At 46.9% G+C, this 15,492-nt stretch overlaps 1 pseudogene; it reads right to left on the reverse strand.

The window, feature by feature from the left end:
* Positions 1-326: 326 nt before the first annotated feature.
* Positions 327-15,254, reverse strand: LOC115779912 (axin-2-like; annotated as a pseudogene).
* Between the last annotated feature and the right edge of the window lie 238 nt (positions 15,255-15,492).

Raw genomic sequence — 15,492 nt, forward strand, 5'->3', positions numbered from 1 at the left:
CATTCGTCATCATCACCACCCCTGTATTGGTCTTTCAAAGTCTCATCTCTCATTCCCTTGTGTTTCTAAGGCTGATTGGTTGAGAAAGTCAGGGAGGGGCGGCACCTCCTCTGTGTTCGGCATACTTCATTGGCTCGTCTTCCTTCAATCGCTCCTCTTGTGCTGGATATATTAACTCTGTTTAGCTTAATATTAAGAAATAAAAACAAAAAAAAAAAGGAGTCCAGAGGGTTTTTTTTTGTAAATTAGTCTCTTGCACAAGTGATTTAGCTTTTGGTTGGGCGGGGGGGCATGAAGGGCATTAGTTGGCTGGCACAAAGTGGCCTTTAGTCCATCCTCTCCACCTTGCCCAGGACTTTGCCCTCATACATGGGCAACACAGTGGCATCCTCCCACACCTCCTCGACCACCGCACCGCACTCAAACTCATCACTCGCCTTCTTGAAGTAGTATCTGAGGAGGGAAAGACAAAAAAGAGAGGTTTGTGATTAGAAAACGTGGAGCGTAGGTGAGAACTCAAACGAAACCTGACAGAGTGGCAGCAGGAGTGCATCTGATGTATTTCATCGCGTTTTTAAAGTGCTTTGAGGCACCTACACGACTACTTACATATACACGCTCGCGCACAACTCCCTTTAGTCCAAATCAAACACAGACACACACACTCTGAGAGCCAGAAATGGATCCTGCTCAAAACAACTTAGTCATAGCCTTCAATGCCATCCCTGCTCACTTCAAAGGCAGAGCCTGACTCCACATCACACCGCTGTGCAAACAGAGTTGAACCCTCCGTTTACACACTCCCTGTGATAATTCAAGCTGCTAGAAACAGCCTGTTTTTGTGTGTGTTCATCTATGTGTGCTCATCCACTTGCTCATCTTGACTGTTAGCCATTCTACAGATGCCTTTCTGTCCTGCAAGGTCTTATTAAAGCTGAAGGGTTAATTAGAGGCTGTTTTAAGGCCTCCCCTCCCCTCTCTCTTCTTCACTGCCTTCCCTCCCTCTCTGTCTCAATGGTTTCTAATTGAGCTGGCTGTCAAATGAAGGGCATTTCTGTCACACAGGTTGACATTTCAGGTGCCCGAGAGTCTGCCTGTGACTGCAAGACCGCACTCTGCTGTCTGCACATAAACACACACGAGCTCGGTTTCTCTTTTACGCGCGCACACACACACACACACACACACACACACTTCGGGCAGCTTTCCGATCACCAGCCGGGAACAGAGGAAAACAGAGGCAACAGGAAGGGAAGAAAGCAGGGCAAAGTGGAGTGAAGGCTTTCCCTGGCTTGGTGAGTGGGTGTGATGGGTTGGATGCGTGCCGAGACTGAGGGGCTTTACCCCAGAAGGGGGAGGGAGAGCGGCGACTGCTCAGACAGGCTCCTGGAAGTCAAGGGGTCACCTATCTAACCCACTCTTCTTCTTCTTCTCTCAAGCTGAGATAACTCACAGAGTATAGCTTGGTCCCAGTGACTGTGAAGTCTCCTGAAGCGCCTAATGATTTCTCCTCTCTACTTTAAACCCAGCAAAAGATCAGCAGGAGGGGATATAATGATAAGCTTTGTAATGGAAAAATGCCTCGTTTTGCCCATGTGTGCCTGCGTTCAGAATATAAAAACGAAGAAAAAAAAGGGGGGAAAGGGCTCTGAGTTTTATGAGCTCAGAGTCATTCAAACAACACATGTACAGAGGGGTGTGCAAAAATGTACACATGCAGCCTTACTTTCCATGCTGATTGTAATTACTTACAAATAAAAGGGGGGGGGGGCTGCTTTATTACAGCTGCAAAACTTTCTACTGCAGTGTGCAGAGAGGCTTTCTTTGATTATCTGACATTTCTGCACACGTTTCCTGTGTTGGTTTAGCCTTTTGCTTTAATTCGTTGTTTCATTCCCAGCTCTAACGAAATAAGTGCGTTACCCACCTCAATTTTAATTGACTGGATTTTTTTTTTTTTAGGGAAAAAAAAGCTACATTTTCACTCACAAATAGTTCAAAGTCATCACTTTGTTGCAGAGAGTGAGACAGAGACGCAGGAGTCTTTCCATTGGAACATGTTTTATGTGGCAGGATTTTTCTCTCTTCACAACATCTGGCACCAATATCGTCTGGCTGAGCCGCAGCGTACTGTTCTCAGCTGTACTGTTGCCATGTCCAAATTAACCAGCTCCACACATTCTGCTGCCATTGAAGCCAGACGCTTCACACCCCCCCGCCCCCCACCCCCCCGCTCGCTAGCTGAAGAGTTGTGGGATAGCAGGGGTGCAACAACTTGTGTTTGCAGGCCCTTCTTCTTCTTCTCTCTTGCCAAACAAACAGATTTGACTGAAACCTGATGATGATGATGATGATGATGTCACGAGTGTGCAGGTTACCTTTGTTTCCAGGAGCAGTAGACCAACTTTCTGATAAAGTAAGGTTGGACTTCCTGGGCTCCCCGATTTAGAATTTCTTTAAACTATTACATTTTAAACTACCTTAAAAGTCCTCACTTAGCGAAGGAATTTCCCCTCATCAGTTCACACAGGAGGTATTTCTGCTGCGTTAACTGTCATTAGAAGAAGAAGGTGCCTGCAGCATTTGATTCTAATGCCTGATGCAATAGTGTGGAGGAGGAATTTGAAGGCCTTGCAATGGTCTTTGTGCACAAAATAAAATGGCCCAGGCTTCAAAGCCGTATTTATTAAGGCTGCCTAAGCATGGAAATCAGTACCAGATGTGAGAAAAATTTTTTTGCTGCAGAATCCCCCCCCCCCCCCCCCTTTCCCTCTTTCTGTAAGCTCCGAATACAGTGGATCAGCCCAGTTTCTTTTCAACTATCAGGCTTCAGTATTTCACACTCCCACTTAGCAGACAAGCACATAAAAGCAGAGTAACAAATGCACATCCATACACAGATGACTAACCCTGCCATGGCACCAACCACATCCAAGCATGTATCTGCTAGTGGGATCTGTGTGCTCTTGGCAGTAGAGCGTGCTTACCGGTAGTTGCCTTTCTTGCTAAGCTGTTCCTTGAAGTGGCCCAGGGTGAGGCAGTGCGTCTTCATCATGCTGCGATAAGGAATTTCCTCACCACAGAAAAAGTAGGTGACCACCAGCTCCTTAGACCTGAATATGCAAAATTAAAAATTGCAAAATTGAAAACTTGCTTGTTGTCAGTTGCATGATAGTGGCACAAGATTAAAAATGCACTACATTCAGCAACAAATGCATGATCGGGGCTGATTATTTTGAAGAACCAGGGGCTACTGGGCAATGGGGGGGGGGTAGAATTTCATATCTAATCTTAGTTTTAAAAGAGGAGCTCAAAGACAAAGCCATGCTGACTCACAACATCGCTCTAACAAGGGAGGAGAAAGAAAATCTGAGAGAAAGAGGGTGAAAACTCATCAATGAGAATGACAGAAAGAAGTGAGGAATGAAAGCTAGAAAGTAATTGTGAAGGAAATGAGGACTAAGCTTTAGAAACAAAGTATTTAGTAAAAGTAGAAATAAAAGAAGCCGTACTCGTCTGCTTGGATTCCAGGGCTGGCTAGAGAGTTGCTTCCTGTGGGAAAGGCAGCTGCCGGGTGGCTCCTGTCTCTCTGAAGGCTGCTGGCTCCAGTTGAATGTCTGTGAAAACCACAAGATTAATGACTAATCGATATTCATATCAATACAAGGAAAAACGACCGGGCTTCATTTGCAGTGTGTTCCGTTGTGGCAATTCAAACCTACAAATGTTTTGTCTACAAGTTTTCCTACCTTTGTTTTGGTGGCTTGGAAACCTCTTCTAGTCTGCGGCAGGCCTCTTCTAGCTGTGCCAGGGTGTTGGGAGGGGGTAGGGGTGGCATGGCTGGGTCCTGAATGAAAGGGTGGCCCGGGTGATGGCCGCGGAGGTGAGCCCCATTGCCGATGCCGCCTCCACCCCAAGACGAGGAGGCGGTTCGACCAGACAGGGTCTTGGAGTCAAGCGGGTTGGACTTCTTTAGGCCTTGAGTGCTGATAAAACAAAAACTGATCAGCCTCTTGAGCTGAGAACTCGACATCCCTTTCTACAGATGATTTTGTGTCAATTCCACACAGACACTTACCTGTGGGGCTTGTGCTTGCCCTGCCTCTCACTCTCTAGGATCCACTGCCAAACATTCTGAGAGCGGTCGGTGGCAACTAGGGGAAGGCGTGGCGAAGACACGCCCTCGTCGGAGGCCTTCACCGGCCGTTTGGACAAAGTGCTGCAGCGACTGGAGGAAGAATCAGAGGAAGGATCATTAGAAAGAGCAGCTTAGCACAGTGAAAGTTTAAGGGACAGCTCAGAAGTTACACTCACGCAGGTGTGAAGTCGGAGTAATTGGCGCCCCCTTGAGGGCAGAGGCACTGCACACGCTGAGCCGCCTCGGCCTCGATTTGCTCCTTGGTCTTTGGCCCAGCGTGGTGATGGTGAATGTAGTGGTGGTGGATGTGCTTTGTAGACTGCCTGCCTGTCGTTAGCACCTTGGAAGCCCCAGGGTAAGCACCAAAGAAGGGCCCATGGCCAGATGACACCATCGCACCCGTTCGGTCTGGGGACCGCGAGCGTGGCGAGTGGCGGACAACTCCTGGTGACTGGCAGCCAGGTGTCTTGAGGACACGTGAAAGGTGCTCATCTAGGATAGCCTGAGGATCTTCCTCGCACTGGCTGGCAGATGGGAGCAGGGGGTGTTGGAGGGAGGTGCTGCTGATAAGGTCGTTGCCCTCCTCCCTTTCCTCCTCCTGGGCAAGCAAAGAGAAATTTTTATAATTTAAAGCAATTGATGAAACATTCACACACAGTCACATGTGGGAAATGCAGCCAGCAGAGAAATTCATGTCTCAGCTTACACCAACTTATATCTATCGTTCTCTGAAGTCAGTGAGAGCAAACGCCTGGATAACTTGATTTGAGTTTCCTTTTTGCTGTACTGTTATCTTCGCTAACAGGCTTTGGGTGCGCTTCATCTATAATGCAGAGTGTGCCTGTGCTGCACAAAGAGACTGGCACTACACATATTCAGCAAACGTGCCACTGGAGAGTAACTAAGTACTAACTATTTGAAGGAACTTCAAGTGTGTCTAGAAACATAAGTTTGAAAGTTCCTCCAGATGAAATGGGGGAGGACATGCAGGAAAAGGGAAATAGCAGCTAAACCAAGACAGACTTTAAATCCCTTGGTCTGTACCCTGTTCTTCAACATGCTCAAACTGTAAAGTAAAGGCTTTTGTTGTGCAACACAACCATCGCCTGAGCTAACTTGGATACCAGCTAGAATTTCTGAATAGCAGCCATTACTAATTTAAAGTAAGTGGAAGTGGCAGACTACTTAGAACATTTTTGTTAGCATCCATACCTCCTGGATCTGCTGCAGCCTCTCCTCCAGTGAGCTCATTGTCTCCTGCTCCCGCTTCAGCTTCTCCAGCCGGGCGATGAGTTGGGCAGCAAAGGCTGAGGGCTCGACAGGGGTCATCTCCTTGGGCAACCGGTGCGTCCTCTGCAGGGCAAATAACACAGAGGGGAGGAAACTTCAGTGCTAGCCGAACTGCTTAGTGTTTCCGATGGATGCAATATGGTGCATTAATCCACTGCCCTTGCCCTAATCCTATCTTGTTCCAAATATCATGCTACTATTCCAAAAGGCCTAATCCACATGCCCTTGCCCTCGAGCTAACCTGAACCTTCTCCGCTGCCCATCCCTCCCCAGATCTTCTCATGCTCAGTGCCCTTGGCAGTGCCAGGCTGCTGGGTGAGGGGGGGGGGGGGGGGGGGGGGGGGGGGGGAGAAGGGGGTAGTAATGGCGGGGTAGCAGTTGGTCTCGCTCGGAGGGGAGGCCCCCTGCCTGCACCCTCTGTAGCCCGACCAAGCCATCAGCTAGGCAGCCTCTGAAGTCAGCACACTTCAAAGGGCCCTTGTCAAACATCAAACGCACACTAGGGGTGGGAGGGACATGCAGCTTTAAATCTCCGAATAAAAGCCAGATATCGACAGAGAAGAGAGAGTGAGGAGAGGAGAGGAGAGAGGAGAGGAGAGGAGAGGAGAGGAGAGGAGAGGAGAGGAGAGGAGAGGAGAGAGGAGAGAGGAGAGAGGAGAGAGAGAGGAGAGAGGAGAGGAGAGGAGAGGAGAGAGGAGAGAGGAGAGAGGAGAGAGAGAGGAGAGAGAGGAGAGGAGAGGAGAGGAGAGGAGAGGAGAGGAGAGGAGAAGAAAAAGGGAGAGGGGACAAAATTAAGAGCATGAAAAAGAAGAAGAGGATTGAGACGTGCATTCGTGAAGTGGCAATGGTGGCAGAGAGAGAGCAAGACAGAGACAGGGAAAAGAGGGAGGGAGAGGATAGAGGAGTCAAATACTGGGAAGATCTGAGGGGAAGTAGTAATTTATTTCCCGGCTGCATGCAGGGCAGCTCAGAGGTACTCTAGTCACATTATCCTCCTTTTTCTTTAACTATATGCGCTGGCTCCTCTCTCTCCCTTTCTTACTTTTTTGTTATTTGGCACACTGGCTTTCTTGATTTTGACTCTTTTTTTGTTGTTCCTCTCATCTCTTTGTAGACACGATGAAGGGAAGAAGAAGAAAGGCAAGCAGAGCTGCTGGCAAAGGAGCGCCAGCCCTGCACGGGGCCCCCGCTGCCTGGGGCTGGTGCATCATGGGAGACAGAGCCATCTCCAAATCAGGAGGGAGACATTAAAGGAGTGCAAGTGGGAAAGGAAAAGAGAGAGACTGAGAGACAAAAAAGACAGAGAGGAAGAGAGAAAACTGGGGGGAACAGACATTACTGTCAAACGCATGCACAAACACTCACACATACACAAACACACACACACACGCACACTCGCATATATATACCTGTGTTTGGGTATGAAGACAAAAGGATTTAATATTTATTTTTTTTGCCTCTTTACCTCCTAACCCGTGTCAATCTGTTTTGACCCAGTTCCTTAAACCTTTTCAGAACAACTTCAGTAGGTCAAAAAAATCTTGAATTCAAAGAGCATCCACATCCTGACCCAAATACTGATGGGACAAGATACTGGTGTGGGAGTACAGGGAACTGGAACTGAATAGTGATGCGTCTCCGATTCATGTGCTGGGATGTAAATAGTAGTTTCAGTAGCTATTTCAAAACTAATGTTAGCGTTGAATTTATTACTTTGTTACAGTTGGCCTCTACCAATGCTACATTATTACTCTTCCAGAAAACAGATAACATTATCACACTTTGTGACCTGCAGTGACAGAGTTTATATTAACAGCCCTGAAGAAGTGACTCTGGATGGGAGAAGAGGGAAGGGGAATGCAAACCCTGCCTTTCATTTACCCCGAATTTTATGTGAAACTAACAAGCAAATGAAATATAGTTTTGTGTCACAACAGGAGTGATGAAAATAAATAAATAAAGTGCAGCTCCTTGAGGGAATCAGGACGCCGTTGTCTGCCAGCTGTGTAAAGTTTGAGTTTATCAGATTAAAAAAACAAAAAAACCCAAAACAAAACAACAGGAAACACTAAGACAGGAAGTGAAACTTAAGGAAGTAGGACTTACAGGAAAGTGGGGGTAGCGTAACCTGGCCATTGATCTTCACGCTGCGGTGCATCTCTCGCTGAAGCTGCTTCTTGGTACCCAGCTTGTAAGGAGGGACTCCATCTCTGAAAAGATGACATACATTTATGTTGGGTGACAAAAGACAATGAGAGACCACTAGAAATGACCTTATTTAGAAGTCACTGACTATAATCATCCACCCAGTGGGTGCTGTTTTGGATATTTTGCTGATACTCATCACGAATGTCACGCTACTAGCACTATTAGCCAGTGTTTGCGGAGAAAAGGCCCTTTGACGGCAGCTCATCGTGGAAGTTACCGACACAGCACCACCCAGAAATCACCCACTGGGCACAGTGCTGCTAAATCAAAAGGCCAGAGATCCCTTGAAGCCAAGGCAAATAAAAAAACACACACATAACAAAACACACCAGGACAATGGCAGGGATATGCTAAACATCTCACTATAGGCTTCAAAGAATAGCCTCACTGATAAGATTACATTGGCTCGTGTCAGCTCTGACTGTGGTTATTCAACAAGCAGAACTGAGGAACTAAACTGAGGAACTGGCTAAAAGTCAAAGAGTACAACAGACTAAAGCAGCCTAGCAAATGCTGCTCAAGTGCTGCTGGATTTGTGACTCTGATATATTAACATGAAAATAAAGATACAGCCAGGAATGCTAGAAGTCTTGGGACAATTAGGCATTTATTCTGGGAATCTCATTCTCCCTTTTTCATTCTGTCTGCTTTTCCAGTCAGTTGCCACTTAAGCTGGGCCAATTATCTTGGCCATTTTGGCTGCTCAGAAGTGCCTGACCTAGCCCAAACGCTACTTTTTCTGCTGCCTCTTTGAAATCTCACACTCATGCACATATGCACCCGCTGCCATCTTCGTTTGGCAAGCGCTCTGCTGTGAGCCTCTGATCTCAGCAACATCAAAAGGCTGGTTTGTAAGATAAGGTAATGTTTGAAGTTGGTGCTGCAGCATTCCCCAGCGTCCAAGTAAATCCATAAATAAGATATAAGCAAAAAGAGAAAAAAAAAAAATCCCCCCTCCCACCCCATCTTCCACCCCCTTCCAAATCCTTCTCTTCTTGTTCTTTATCTGGGAAATGAGATTCAAATTTGCAGTGTGTCTTTTAACCGCTATAAAAGGACACACTAATCAAATTGTTCCCTCGAATGAGAGCTGGAGAGAGACATGAGCTCAGGACAAGAACAGGAAAGATCTCTGTGTCAAAGACCTTGTAGAGAACTATTAAAAGGATATGACTTTGACACATGGCGCTGTTCAACAATTAGTCTATTTTTTTTCTTCTGAGTAAGATTTTCAGCGTGAGACTGTCAGGAAGAGTCAGAACGGTGAAGCCAGGCTGCTGATGTCACCTGTGTTCCAGCGAGCCTCTTGTAAGGGGGGGGGGGGCTGCTGCTACCAAAATCAATGCTCCACAAACTGTACCCTTGAGACCACAAGCCATCATCCTTCAAGGCTCAGGAAGAAACACAGGAAACTCTTCAAAAGTAAAACTCAACAGCCCAGAGGAACTCGCGAGCTAACAAGAACCCCCAAATTAGAGGCAAAACATCCCAAACAAAGCTCGCCAACTTCCCCCCTCGCTAACTATGTTTTTAACAATCTAAACTGTCCCCACCCCAGCAAACCATGTGACGGCTGGGCGCTTTGTCCAGGTTGGGGAAGCGAAAACAGCCGTGGACTCTTTCATGGTTTCACGGGCCCTTACTTTATGGGGATCTCCTATTCAGTTGTGCAAGTCATTTTCAAAGCAGCCAGCCACCCTCTTATCCCGCTAAGCTCCCCTCACCTAACAATAGGCTGAAAGCGATTCAGTTAAGCCCTTTATACTCCGTGCACTTTATTTTCTCACTCCCTTGCACTTCGAGCCTCACCACTCCTGCTATTGGCTCTGGAGGGTGGAGGAGAGAAGCTGCGGAGGGGCTGGGAGGTAATTTTTTTCCAGGGGTGTCCCTGCTTGGCCGGGGGGAGGGGGGGGGGGGGGGGGGGGGGGGTTCCTTATGTCTTGTCCCAAGGTCTAGAAATGAGTAACCCCTGTGAAAGCCTCGCAGACACATGATCTCAGCACGCCACAGAGGCCAGTGGCAGGAAACCGACCCACCATGTGAGTAAGCCTTCTTTCATTTGGTGCCAACATTTTTCAATGAGTTTGTCTTGAGGCCCGAATGGCCATTTCCCTCCCCCTCTCCTTCAGCGCTTCAAAGGGAAAAAGCGATTAGATAATATGAAAAAAACAAGTCTGTTGTGGCAGAAGGGTGGGTGGGATGGATACATATCAACTTTGAGGAAAATGAGGCAACGCCCCCACCCACATCAAGACGTTCTCGTTTTTTTTTCCTCCCTTCTCTCCAGCCTGTAACGCATCAGAATAAACTTCAAAAGGTCTTCAGACATAATGACTTTCCCAGAGTTATCTCCCTGGAGGCCACAGCAACAACTACACATTAATAGAATTACCTGGAGTCAATCATAGAGGATAATTGAAATACATTACAGACCATTATTTTCGCAACAGTGCAGTCGCTTGGCCTCAAGAAAAGCTGATTCTGTTGAAGTACAAGGCCGAATATTTTTCTTCGCACCCCTACACTTTTTTCCTGGAAAGTTGATGACTGAAATTTGGACCAGGCATGTTCAGATACTGGTGGAAATAAGAAAATTCCCAGACCTTTCACCACAGTGAGCTGAATGGAAATAAGCTTTTTGAAGTTGCTACATTGTCTCCAGAGCCAGCTGGGTTGCAAATAAAACTGATCAATCAGCTTTTTAACTCTAATAAAAGCAAAAAAAAAAGCAAAAAAAAAAAAAAGGATCCAAACACTTACACACTGCTGTCTGTCATCGACATGGAGTCATCTGTCGTGGCATCGCTGGAGATCTCGCTGTCATTGGCACTGGTGGCAGGGGCAAAAATGTAGCCAGAGTTGACAAAGTATGGGCTGGCAGGGTCTCCTCGACGGTGGGACCTGTGAATGAGCCGGGAAAACATTTGCCTAGTTTTATTGTGATGTCTCTATGCGTGGAATTAAGATAGTTGAAAGAGGTGACATACTTGGGGGGTTGGAGGGTTAGGTTTATTTGCTCTGTTTCCTGCTGTTGTTTGTTATATCAGATTTATTACAAAAAAAAAAAAAAGGTCAGCTTGGAGTTTGTCTTGCTGGCTTTCTCTGCAGATTTCTGTAATTAAAGTCACTGTACTGAGAGTTTGGGGCACGAGGAACGTGACAACAGTGCTACAGATGGAGCTGTAAGTTCTCTTTTTTTCTTGGCCCTTCTTAGTATCACTCTCTCTTTCATGTTCTTCCTCCCTAAAATACATGGATTCAGTGTTGGGGGGGGGGGGGGGGGGTGACTATGATTGGAGTGGGTGAAATGAGCAGCCTTGCTGTGTGTGAATGAACACCAGTGCTTCCCTCCTTTCCCCTCCACCCTTCAGTGTGGGCCATACTCCTGCTCTTTTCCACTTTGAAACTCCACTCTCGTTCCTTGGAGTGTTTTCTCCTCCATACTCTCCCTCTTTTATCTCTCTCTCTCTCTTGCTATCATCCAGTCTGGGGCCCCTCCTTTACCAACTCTCCCCTGCTTTCCTTTCTAAAGTCTCTCTCTTTCTGTCTTTTTACTCTCTCCTGCTGTGTTGCATTCCTGTTCCACTAGTGAAGGGGGTGGACAAGGAAGGAGGGAAAAAAGAGGGAGGGGGAACACGCTTTAGAGAGAGAGTGAGAAGGAGAGAGGGAAAGGGGGAAGGAGGGCCCCTTTCTTTATGAGAATGCCTTCTGCCGGCAGTGCTGAGGAGAACCCCAGCATGACTAAAGCCGTAGGCCCCAAGCACAAACCTGACCTTTGGAAGGTCCACGCCAAGAGTCAGGTATTTAGCACAGCTGGGCTCTCTGCACCCCCCCACCACCCCCTCCCCGCTCTCTTTCTCCATCTCTTTTCTTTCTTTCATGATCCCCCCCTTCCTGTCTTCCCCCCTTCCCCTCCTCTTGTCTCTCCCTGTCTCCCTCCAAAGCATGCTTAGTCTCTGTCAGACAGATTTTTCTTTTAAAAAGGAGAGATAAAAGTGCTGGGCAGAAAAGAAAGAGGAAGGAAAACACTGACAAACACAATCTATGGCAAACTGGGATTGGTGGTTGAAGCTGCGGAACTGAGCTGAGGATGTTTTTGTTGTTGTGTTTCTGTATCACTTTGGAGTTTAGTGTTGGAGGTTTCTTAAAAAAAAAATCTGTGCAGTGGCAAAATTAGTTCCACATGTTTGAGATGGAAATTGGTTGACCTAAAGAGATGGTGAGGGGCAGGCACGGGGGGGGGGGGGGGGGGGGGGGGGTGACGGAAGGGAGAAAGAGGGGCTCTCGCCCTCCTGCTTTTCTTTTAGTGAAAAACAAGAATGCAGGGGATCACACCAGGAGAGCGGGATATGCCCACATGTCAACAAAACCCCTGCTTATTGGTTCCTAACCCAACATGGTCACTTCCAAGCAAATGAGCAACTGTGCTAAGATGTTATCTGACATCTGCTCGCATGAAGGATAAAACCCTCGAGGGAGCCCTTAGGTCGACTTATTGCGCTTAATCAATTAGTTTTGCACACTGTTATTAAGAAAGTCAGGCTTGAGACAATTTTCATCTCAGTTCATTAAATGTTTAGATAAGTTGACAGGAAAAGTATGGATTATCTATAAATTGCGCTTTCCTACCAAACCACAAGACATTGTCAAACCTCTAAGTAATAATTGCATCCAGATGTGAGGACAAAGTAGTTGAGTGGGAAAAAAAACAAAAAAGTATCCTTTGATGGTGGTTCATGCATAAAATCCACTTTTCAAAAATGTTTCTGGCTTAAAAAGATTTCAGCTGTTGGACAATGTGTGGGACGAGCTCTTAAGATAAAAGCACAAATACTTTGCACAAACAATTCTTTCATCTCTGACCAAGAGAACAATATCTCCGCTTGGCATAAGACTGACTGCACAAGTTCTTTTAACTCTCTATTAGCATTTTTTTCTGGATAAATGAGATTTTGTGGCAGTGTACACTAAACTCTATGGGTTAAAGGGAAGAGAATAAAGCAGCAGCAAACTTTACAACAGCATCATTCTGTTTAATGTAGCTGTAACAGTTCTGAGGTTTGGTGTCTGAATTCATTCCTGAACCGGAGGAAGGGTTTCAAAGCACAGGAAACTTGAGCAAGCCAGCAGAGGGCTGCCTGCAAGACACCATTTACTTAAAAGGAAGGCTCAGATGCACTGATTTTTTCTGTACCCACCCCGCCCCTCCACCCCATCCAACCCCTTGACTAACTGCAAGGCAGGAGGGCACAAATATACAGGCATGTTCCTCTGAGACCCTTTGATCAAGTGCCTTTACCTCTCTCACGGGCATTTGTGAAATACCTGCCACATATTCAGTGTAGTTTAACTAATGAGGGATCATGACCACAGTAAGCAATGCTCAATAAAGCAACAAGCACTGAGATGTAATTACACAGGCATGCACTTCTAGGTGGGCGCTACTCTTACCTGCAACTGTTCTCCAGCACTTCAGCTGCTGTCCGGATGGTAGCAGTAGCCCTCAGGTTTTTGGCAGACAGTCCGACCACAGACCCTAACGTTTTTGCCTTCAGGTCGTTACAACTCCATTCCTCTTCCTCCATGAGAGGAGGAAGGTATCCGCACATCAGCTTGAGACTGCCCAGACCGCCGTGGTTCATGTACGCCGCGTTCTCGCAGCCGGTGCGCACGTATTCGAGGTATATGTCAGAGGTCAAAAACATCTGGTATGCATTCTCTTCCATGTTGGACTGAATTTCCGTCTGTGCCTGGTCAAACATGGACGAGTCTATTTGTTGTTTCTTAATACTATCCCTTATGAAGGCCTTGGTGGCCGGTTTCAGTTGCTTGGCGACAATGCTGTTGTTCTCGATGTACCGCTTGAAAATAACTTTGGCAACTCGCAGCGTTTTGGTATCCTTTAAGTCCATTTGCCTGAAACCGTTGCAGGCGAACCAAAAGTCCAAAGTGTCCACGCAATTCTCCCGCTCCAGAAAGGTCTTGAAAAGGTGAGCGCCGTCTTGGTCGCCCAGGAGAAAATGCAGAGACTTTGTCCACCGGACTAGAGGCGAGTCCGGGGACGCGCTGCCCTCTGGCTCCCCGAGTCCATCCTCGTTCCTCCGCGGTGTGGAGCCGGGAGGCGCGGCGGCGGCGGGGGTATCTTTAACCTTGCTCTGGGCTCTCATTTTGGTAGATCTGCTGGGGTTGTAGCATGACGCCTCTCCCTCCTCCCCCGGTACCGGAGGACGAGGAGCATCTTCTCGGAAGCTACTGCTGATGTGCTCCGTAAGCGCCCTGCTCATGGCTCCAGCTCTGGTTGCCGTGTGAGAGTGCCGTCGTGCCTCCACTGAGCTCCAGCCTAATCCTCCTCACTCTCTAAAAGCAGCGGGGGAGCTTCTCAGCTCCTCTTCACTCTGAAACACAAAGTATTGATCTAATCAAAGCCAGATCCTGCTGAACTTCAAAGAAAGACATCAAGTAAACAGTCCCTTTCAAAAAACCCTCGCAGAGGTTCACAGAGAAAGGAAATATGAAAGGCTTTTTTCGTTTCATTTATCTATTTATAATCTAAATGAGAGATCAACTGCAGCCTACATTCTCAACGTGCATTGATCTGCCACATCAAAAGGCATTTTACAAGAATAATCATCTCACACAGCCCCACTCTTCACCAAACCGTATTCTCACAACTGTGGCTTACACGTGTTTTCCTAACGAGTCTATGTCACAGGCTTCAACTCCAATTTATTCCCAATCTGTTTCGGACGACCGTACTGTACCCCCTTGCCTGCATCACGCACTCTCACAGACTCACCTCCACACTTGTCCTCACCATCCCAGAAATGTACAGACAAACGGCACCTGATCTGCACCACAATGACCTTAAAACGCTGTAATGTACGAGGGGTAAAAAAGCCCCGCGGGAGAATCCGGTCACCCGTGCGTAAATGTTAGCGATCAGTCGCCTTAATATCTACCCAAGAAGGTTATTATAGCACATTATTAAAGGCACAGCCCCGGCAACGTGTTTAAACTGCCAACACGAAAAGAAACACTTTATATAGGCCTATTTAGAGTATTTAAAAAAAAGAAAGAAAAGAAAGTCATTCGGTGCCCGAGATTTTAATCGGAGCCTGAGCGTTAAAAAGTAGACTACAGAGACTGAAAGCACCGTCACCATAAACGATAATCTGCTAAAAGGCTGTTGCAAATGCAGCACAATCATTTACAGTCTTAAAAGGCAGTGCATACACTGCCATGTAACCGATACTAAAATCCAGTGGATGAATAAACAAGCGTAAAATAACATACCATCGCAGGCAGATCCAAACAGAGTGAAACCCATTAAAAAAAAAAAAGTTAAACTGTTACTCCATTTTTAGTCGAGACGAATACACTCCAAAAAAACTCTCCGAACAGTAATCCAGCACAAAAAAGATAAAAACGTCGCGCTATTTAAAGTCGTGCCACATGTGTCCTATCTCGCTGCAAAACAAGCGCCGTAGTTTAATGTACCCTGTCCCATTCAACAACTGACCTCAGAGTAGGCAGGCTCAGTCCCTATGTAGATCACCGGGGGTGTCAAAATCTGGAGGAGGCAAAAGAGGAGGGGGTGGGGGGCTCCGACTGAAGAATACATCCCACTTTTTCCCCCGTCAGAAGACGCACCATCCGACAAATATTCGGTCTTTATCTGGGCTACACATTCATACGTGCGCGCACACACATAAGCTTCTTATCTATCTCACCGTATTTCTCGCCCACAAACAAGAAACATAGCCCGCATTTCTCAACTTCAAAGCTCAGCAGCAGCACATCAAAGCGGCCAAGAGAGGGGGCCTGTGGAACAGCTTTCCTACAACTTACCATCCATG

Source organism: Archocentrus centrarchus, chromosome 1 (assembly GCF_007364275.1).
Source record: "Archocentrus centrarchus isolate MPI-CPG fArcCen1 chromosome 1, fArcCen1, whole genome shotgun sequence".
Taxonomy (NCBI): Eukaryota; Metazoa; Chordata; class Actinopteri; order Cichliformes; family Cichlidae; genus Archocentrus; species Archocentrus centrarchus.